General features: G+C 42.2%; 1 long non-coding RNA gene across 1 annotated transcript; it reads left to right on the top strand.

Moving 5' to 3' along the window:
- Positions 1-1,043: 1,043 nt before the first annotated feature.
- Positions 1,044-1,869, top strand: LOC310762124. Its single transcript, XR_014547878.1, has 2 exons — positions 1,044-1,118; positions 1,723-1,869. It is a non-coding gene; the product is annotated as an uncharacterized lncRNA (long non-coding RNA).
- The last annotated feature ends 6,488 nt before the right edge of the window (positions 1,870-8,357 follow it).

Here is an 8,357-nt window from a genome sequence, read left to right as displayed (position 1 = left end):
AGAGAGAGCACAGGTGCCCAGATGCAGTTTGAGGCCGTTTGGGGGACATCCAGCAGGGGAGGACCCTTAGCAGAGGTAGAAGGAGGGGACTGTTGACCCAGCAACTATAGGGGTGCTGACCTGCATCTGAACCCAACCTTGACACTCCCAGATGCTTCCCCTATGCCCACCTCAGTTAAGGTATGAGACCAGAAGTAAGCTCAGTTAAGATTACAGTGCTATGGGGAGGTAAATGGCGGCTGAAGGAAGGGTTTTGCTCTCCGCATCTGCCATCCCTTATGCTGTAACAGACACACTTTATACCAGGACTCTGAAACTGCTCCAGATGTATCCCAGACACTGATCCATATCGGGCTAATTTGGGTCAACCTGGGATTCATCTGGAGAGGGTTGAGGCAGCCCTGGATTATTTCCAGTTCAGATCAGGTCCACCTGAGGCTAAGTGGGGCTGTCCAAAGGGTTGATGGTCAGGCAACTAGGAGAGCGTGGTGGGATGGGGAAGAAGAAGAAGAAGGCAGGCAACCTGGGTCTCCTTCCCGCCCTGCTTGACCATATGTTTGTTTTAAACCCCAATTAAGCACTGAACAAGGCCCCCAATTTGGTTTGGGGACCAGATCTGTGTCAAATTGGGGTCACAATAAACCATCTGATCAGGCCCCAAATGAGATCAGGGTCACGCCCTGGGAAGACCTGAGGATAAACAAATTGAGATAAGTAAAAAATATATCTGCTGCAGTTGTGTGTGGTTTGACCCACAGAGCTGGCCCAGGACAGTGTGTGTGTGTGTGTGTGTGTGTGTGTACGTACACACACACACACACTTTTTAAGCAAAAATGTTCATGGGATAAACATGCTTTTTTCTAGCTCTCTTTTTTTAGATAACTTCATCCATCCTTGACCATGATAAAGACATTTTGTGTGTGCATGTGTGTGAAAAAAGCATTTCCCCCTTGTTCTTTATCAATCTGATCCTTTCAGTGATGCCACAATCTATGGTTTGTGACATCACAATTCATCATCAAAGAAAGGATTATAGATGTTACGCTGCCTGTGAAAGAGACAGCAGGTGGAGGCTGATAAGGAAGGAGAAAGCTGTTGTTTCAGCATAAACAACTTGGTAACTGTTAAGCAGCAGTAAATGCAAGAATTCTTTTTTAAATTCAAAATTTTATGGCACAAACGTTATACATATATCTATATCATCTATCTATCTACACACATACATATATGTATATATGCACACACACTACAGTAAAGGTAAACCTTAGAAGGAATTGCATCCATTAATTGTGTAAACAAACTAAAATGATGCAATATGGATGCAATATACTGAATGCAAAAATGAATATATATAACTCTATATAGCTCAGATGTTAAAAGAAATGCAGGAGCACTTAACAAACTTGCTAAAACATATTGGAATTTATTCTAAAGCCAGCTGGAGAAAAATGAGTGAAATTGGGTGGGGTGGGATTATTGTTTTTTGCTAACTAGAGAAAAAACTCCAACTTGGACACAACTGAACTGTGTTCAATGTTGATTACTTCCTCGTCATTGTGTTTAGGATTGTAGCCTAAGGCTGTGATCCTAGGCACATTTACTTGGAATTCAGTCCAACTGACTACATTCTGATCTGTGTTTCAGCCCAAGAAGAGCAAATAAGGTTGACTTACTGAGAAATGAGGACGAAACCAAATTCTTTTCTGCCTCTATTTCTGTAGGGAGCTCTGCTTGATCTTCATCAAGGATGCCCAAAGTGCAAAAAAATACCTGGAAGAAATGGAACGGCACCTTCACATTTTCCTCCTCTCAGTATCTCTCAAGTATAAAATTAAACACTCAGAAGAGTCAGGCCAACCATCCGATAATTTAAATGTTTTTATTTGCTTAATTAGAAGCTGCAAGTGCCTGAATATCTCCAGGCTTTTTTTTTTTTTAAGTTGTGTCTTTGCTCATCTCATTTCTCAAGCCACTTTTCACATAAGGTGCTTTCATAAATAGGATGAGATGAAATTGTGTTTTAAGGAGAGATGAAGAACCAAGGAAGAGAAATATTTGAATCACTCATCATTCAGACATGAAAGTCACCAGTTAAGACCACCCACACCCACACACACTTTGCGCAGCAGAAACAGGAGGGCATATGAACATTGCTGAAAAGCAGGGGAACATCAAGCTGTGTTGATCCAAGTGACAAGTGAATTCATTAGCAAATGAACAAATTCCCCATGAGTTAGAAGCCCTTCTTTGGGGAATGATGTCAATCAAAAACAATGGTTGTTGCCAAGAGTTAAAGCCATGAATCAGAAGGTCAACTGATGCCATGGACCCATTGCATGGTCTCAGGTGAATCACTGAGTTTCCCTTCAAGCCTATAATATGTAGGGGATGATGCTGACCACCCTTACAAGGTTGATGTGCTGATTACAGAGATAAGAGGAATTTTGAACACTTGAAAATGCTACACAAATAGTAGGGCTATACACAGCCTCTTAATCTGATTTGGGGACCAATCTAGCACTTGAAAGTGGCCCCAATCTGATCAGGGATGACCTGGGCCAACCTGACCTGGATCCAGGTAGCCTGCAGGCATAATCTTCTGTCCTTTCTCCTTGCCACTAGCTGCATCTCTTTTTGACAGCTCTAGATGACTGCAGGTGGACCTGATCCAACCCAAGGAGATCTGGGGCAGCCTCTACATGCTCTAGCTGAATCTTGGGTTGACCTGAATCACACCAATTTACTTCAGGATCCAGGATTTGGCTGATACCGATGCACACAATACTAAATAATGATCACCTGGAGTAAAATATATTTATGATTTGCCTTGCTAATTTGAGACTGGGCTGTGCTACATTTGCCGGCTTTTGTTTGCATAGATTCTGGCACAGAAGGCTTAGTGTAGGGATAGATGCATCTGCCCACTTCAGTTTATCTCAGCTTCTTATTTTTCCAGAAATTTGTCACATTTCTACATCACTTTGCTTTCTTTATTTTTTAAAGTCCTCATCAAAATTTATCAACAATTAGACTAATATACACATTGTTTATGCAATTTCTCTGATACAGTGCATTTCTCTATTTGTTTTTCATTAATATATGTGTTAGGGAACTGCCATCAGCTCAGGGGTGAGGGGGGAAAAGCCGGATGGATTACAGAGAGCCCCCAAAGATCGTGGGAAGCAGCACTTCCTCAGCGGAGGAAGGAAGCCACGCCTCTAGTGGAGAGGAGATGCAGGGCTCGGAGGAGGCAAGGCGGTGCCAGGATACCTTGCCTCAGCAAAGCGGGGAGGAGGGAGGTCCTCCTTTACCCAAGCCGTCCTTGCACAGTAAGCTTCCGTGCAGAGAGGGGAGGCGCAGACTGGGGGTCAAGAAACTACTCTGCTGGGGAAGATTTAAGCACCGCCCACTCTCAGATTCTGCCAGTGAATGAGCAAGACACGGAATAGAGGCACTCTGCATTCTAAAGGTTTTTACCACCAATAAGAAAGCTTTAGAACAGACTATTGAGGCATATTGCCTGATTGCTCTCGAGCAACCAACCGATACCTCTAACAATATGCATTTCAATTCATATTCCCTGTTAATATAAATGGTTTTTTGGCTGGAGAATAGCCACCACAAAATTCAGAGAGGTACAAATTTCAAAAGATAGCTGAGCTTTGGAAATGAATATTATATAGGTTTGTATGGCAAGGCAAAGTGAGCCAATTCTCCCCCACCCCATCCATAAAATGGTGTACCTAAAGGATATGGTTCTGTTCTGTTTTGTTTACTTTAAATAAATCTAAAGGCAAAATGCCTCTAAGGTTTTCTTTCTCCTCTGAGAAGAGACCTCTAGAAAACAGACATTTCCATATTGTTCCATGGTGTTTAGAGTACTGCCCTTAATATGGTCTCCAGGCTGGTTATCTGTTTGAATAACAGAACCCCTTCAGGTTAGCTGCCTGTAGATTAAAACCAGAGCTACAAAACTGCAAATAGCATTTACATATAAAACATAGTCTTGTGAAATATTACACCAGTCTCATGCTGGTTTCCTAAAACTGCAAGAAAGATAAGGAAGAGACCCAGATGACAGACATTCTCTAGAGCTCATCCACTAAAAATGCAGTAAAAATACACCCAACTCCATTTTAAAATACCCAAGCGTAGACATGTAAGAGAAGACAGATGTGAAACACTAGTGGAAACTGCTCAGCAGGATTTCCCCTGCCCCCCCCCCCAGTTCAACATCCTGTATGATTTTGGCAACTGATGAAGCGAGTGAAATTCTGTCTCCATCAGTTAACATTGTGGCTACTCCTAAACACTCATTCATTGGTGAGGGAAGATGGAGGGAAGGCAAGCTTTCCTATTTTGCTAAGTCGTGGGGTGTTTGGCTTGTCTCTGATTTGCAAGAAAGAAGCCACGTGACTCCATGTTGACACCCACCCCACTCATTCTCACTGAAGTTGGGTGAATTTATTCTTAGAACCCAGGATTTATCTGATGAGTTAAGACAACAAAAATTTAAAAGTTTTTAAAGTGGCAATTTCTCAACAACTCTTGATCTCTTCAAAAGGTGGAAAATAGTACTTTTACAAAGTATATTGTACTCCGCAAACACACTGGTTGTTCCCCCGTGAAGAGCGTGGGAAGGAGTAACGTCATTACTTAGAATCCGTCTATGTCTTGGGGTGGGAGGGGAAGAGATGTAGTATACACAATCTAAATCTCATACTGAGCATAAGAAAATTCATTTCTCCCCTTCCAATAGAGATGTGGCGATATTTAATAGCATCGGTGGATACGAAGCAACATTATCTACTAATGCCTCTTAAAGCCAGCCAATTTTATTTATATACTTTATGGGATAGATGCCTATTCCTTGGATTTATGGCAAACATTTGATCTAAAAGTAGTTGTACGCCTGACAACAAAAGTGATAAAGAAAGTGATAAAGAAGCAGTGAAGGGAAATGAAAATTGATAGGGAGGGAGAGCGATGAGCAGCAAAAGAGTCATTATAGTCAAGCCATGGTCTAGGAGGTGGGAAAGATGGAGAGATGAGATGGTTGCAGCAATCTGGGTACCACTTGCTCAACCGGCTGTGAACATCCTGCCGGCTTTATTGACTGCCACATTTGTCGCAAATGTCACTGTAGTTTTAGTAAAGCATCCTGCACTTCAGTCTTTTTATTAGGAATGTTTGATCTTTTCATGGCATCCCCAGTGGTGGGGGGGAGGGGAAACAGAATGTTCCATGCATACGAAGCAACGTAACGTCCTAATTGATAATCTAAAATAAGGCTGATGCCAAGTTTTAATTGAAGCAGCATCTGCTGATTTATATTAAACAGAGAAAAGCTACAACAGGGACCATGTTTATCTAAACAGATTTGGACTGAGGGCATGGTATTCATTTCAGATAAATGGGGTCAACCCTATTGAATGAAATCCAGGGGAGAAGCAGTATTGTTCATTATTTGATTCCAAAATAAATGCATAGGAGGCATTTGGGTTAGGGAGAGGGATTTTAAAATTCATTATAAAATAGGCAAAAATCAATCATTAAACCAACAGTCAACTGATATTATTTATCAATTTGTAAAATATATATAACAGAGTCAGATATGATTAAGCTTTCCAGGACAGACAGGTATATAACCAACAGCCAGTTCTTTGAAGATAAAAAAGTACGAGAAACAGAAGCCAGACTTCCTGCAGCCTGCAGCAGGGCACTCTTGTATTCTAGATAACTCCAACGATGGATCTAGGGGAGCATGACTGGTTCGGTATGACTGGGTGAGGGCACTGCAACAGGTGCTGCAACTATGGCATCCAATGGAAGGCGAGAGGTGGGAGGGATTTTGGCATTGCACAGGGTGCCACTGAAGTTTGAAGTGCCAGGGTCTGTCACTGATAACTCTTAAAGGTTCTGAGGGAAGTGGCTGGTGTTTTGTCTCTGCCCCTGTTATAGTTACTCTTTGCAATAAGCAAATTTTAGACTCAATTATACAGAAGATAACTGTAGATTTTACAGCAGGGATAGTCATTGTGGTGCTCTAAAGATGTGGCTGGACAAGACCCCCCCCCCATCAGCTCAAGCCAGCAAGGGATGCTGGGAGTTGCAGTGCAACAGCATCTGAAATGCACTACAATGACAAATCTCTCTTTTCACCCTGGTGAAATGTTGTTGATGATGATGATGAGATAAATGAGATGAGGGGAAAGTGAAAGACTAGGTATAATGCAAGATGCATATTAACTGGTAGCCTATTCTAGCTTCTTCTGAATATTTGCATGCTTCCATGAGGACTAGAATTCTGTTGCTACTGAAACTTGGAAGTGCAAAGTTGCTGAATATGCTATCATTTCATACTTTGAACAGATTCCTTTGCTCATGAATAATTTTGTGAGAGCTAATAAGACACAGGTGGAGCTGAGTAAAGAAAATCTATTTCTTCAATATACATAAAAAATAACCTGTCATTCTCAGAAGTGACAGATTTGAATTCTGACAGGCTGCTGTCAGGAGAGCAGAGAAATCCCTATACTTGTTGCGGAAACGACACATTTGAATATTTTCAACCCATAAATATTTTAGGTAGCTTTTAACCCATGCCCAACAACAACAAAATGTTATAAAAATGAATCATCTTTTTTTAAAAAAAGAACGTTAGCCAAGTGGAAACAGCTACAGGTGTTTTGTTTTGTTTTCAAGAACAACTCAGCAAAATAAAATTCCGGTTTATTGTTGGACAGTTACAGTTGATGCTAACTTTGTTTCCTCTTTGACAAAATATGAGGAGCCAGGTGGGGGCAGGCAAAAATGAACTGCGCCAGCCTAGTTAATATCCCTTGGGTGTCCATGAAAAACAAACATTTTATATACAATCCACCCACCCGCCCTGCACTTCCGCGAGAGATTGCAAGTTCCAGGGCAGCTTTTCCAGGTCAATCTTTTCAAGCAAGAGTTCCAAAGATACATTTAGGAGTTTTGTGACATCTGATTAATTAGAATACACAGGTTTGTGATTCAAACCCTCCACAGTGGATTTTAGGGCAGGACACTAGACCCTAAATAGGCAGGGCTGGTGCAACTGGACTGTGTTTTTCCTTTCCCCCTCCTGGAAAAAATATGTGATGTCATCCTGGTGCCACTGCCTCATCCCCACTTCACTTCATTGGGTGGAGGCAGCAGGGATAGGCGCAACACAATAACATCTCCTCTTGCATTGGGATGCACTTGATATAACCAGGAAGACAGAAGAGAGGCAATGAGAGGGCATGTCTGTGGGTCTTGCAAACCTGTTTCCCACTTTAGAGAAACACCAGCTTACCAGAAAAAAGAAGAATATTTTAAAGTTGCCAACACTGCACTGGGGGATCCTTTAACTGCTTGGAGGGGAGCAGCAACCACACACTCCTCCACCAAGCAGTTAAAAGATGCAGAGGGAGGAACAAGCTCTATCAGTGCAGCCGATGCAGTTTTTTATCCCTCTGTGCAGTATGAGAGCAGAGTGGGATGGCGATTTCACTCAGCGATATATCGCTTGTGAAACCACCAGTGCTCCAGAGTCCCTCCGCTGGAGGAAGTCGCTAGCAGAGGGACTCAGGAGCGGTGATGGTTTCACCAGCGATAGACTACTGAGTGAAGTCAACAGTGCTGTCTGCTCCTCATACTGGTCCTGGGCGATATCAATACAGTGGTACCTCAGGTTACATACGCTTCAGGTTACATTCGCTTCAGGTTACAGACTCCACTAACCCAGAAATAGTGCTTCAGGTTAAGAACTTTGCTTCAGGATGAGAACAGAAATCGTGCTCCGGCGGCACGGCAGCAGCAGGAGGCCCCATTAGCTAATGTGGTGCTTCAGGTTAAGAACAGTTTCAGGTTAAGTACGGATGTCCGGAAGGAATTAAGTACTTAACCTGAGGTACCACTGTATATCACCTACACTGCACCCAAGCCTTAAGAAAATGAACAGATAGTATTATCTCTGACTTCTCAGTCAAGTATTTAAATAATTTCTTTAAGATGGCTAGGTATATTTATACACTAACAAAATTATGTTCTAGTCTGCTGGTAACCCTTTGAGTCATTCCGAAATCCATTTAAAAACTGCATTAATATCTCCAATTACAGTTGGCTGCAGTGCACTTGACCCAGGTTATAAGTGCCACTAAGCTAAATTGATGGAATCAAAAACTTTCTGCAGCAGTCTTATATTTTGCCTTGAAAGTGAACCCAGGAGACAAGCAGCCACCAGATGGGGGCAAGTCACTTTTGGGCAGAAGCTGATGCTCTTAACAGTTATCTTTGCAGGTGGCGAGCTTTTGCCTCTGATATTTTTAGCTCATTGGGTCCAATT

Source organism: Podarcis filfolensis (assembly GCF_964270895.1).
Source record: "Podarcis filfolensis genome assembly, chromosome: 4".
NCBI classification, from domain to species: domain Eukaryota; kingdom Metazoa; phylum Chordata; class Lepidosauria; order Squamata; family Lacertidae; genus Podarcis; species Podarcis filfolensis.
This window is presented reverse-complemented; position numbering and strand designations above follow the sequence as displayed.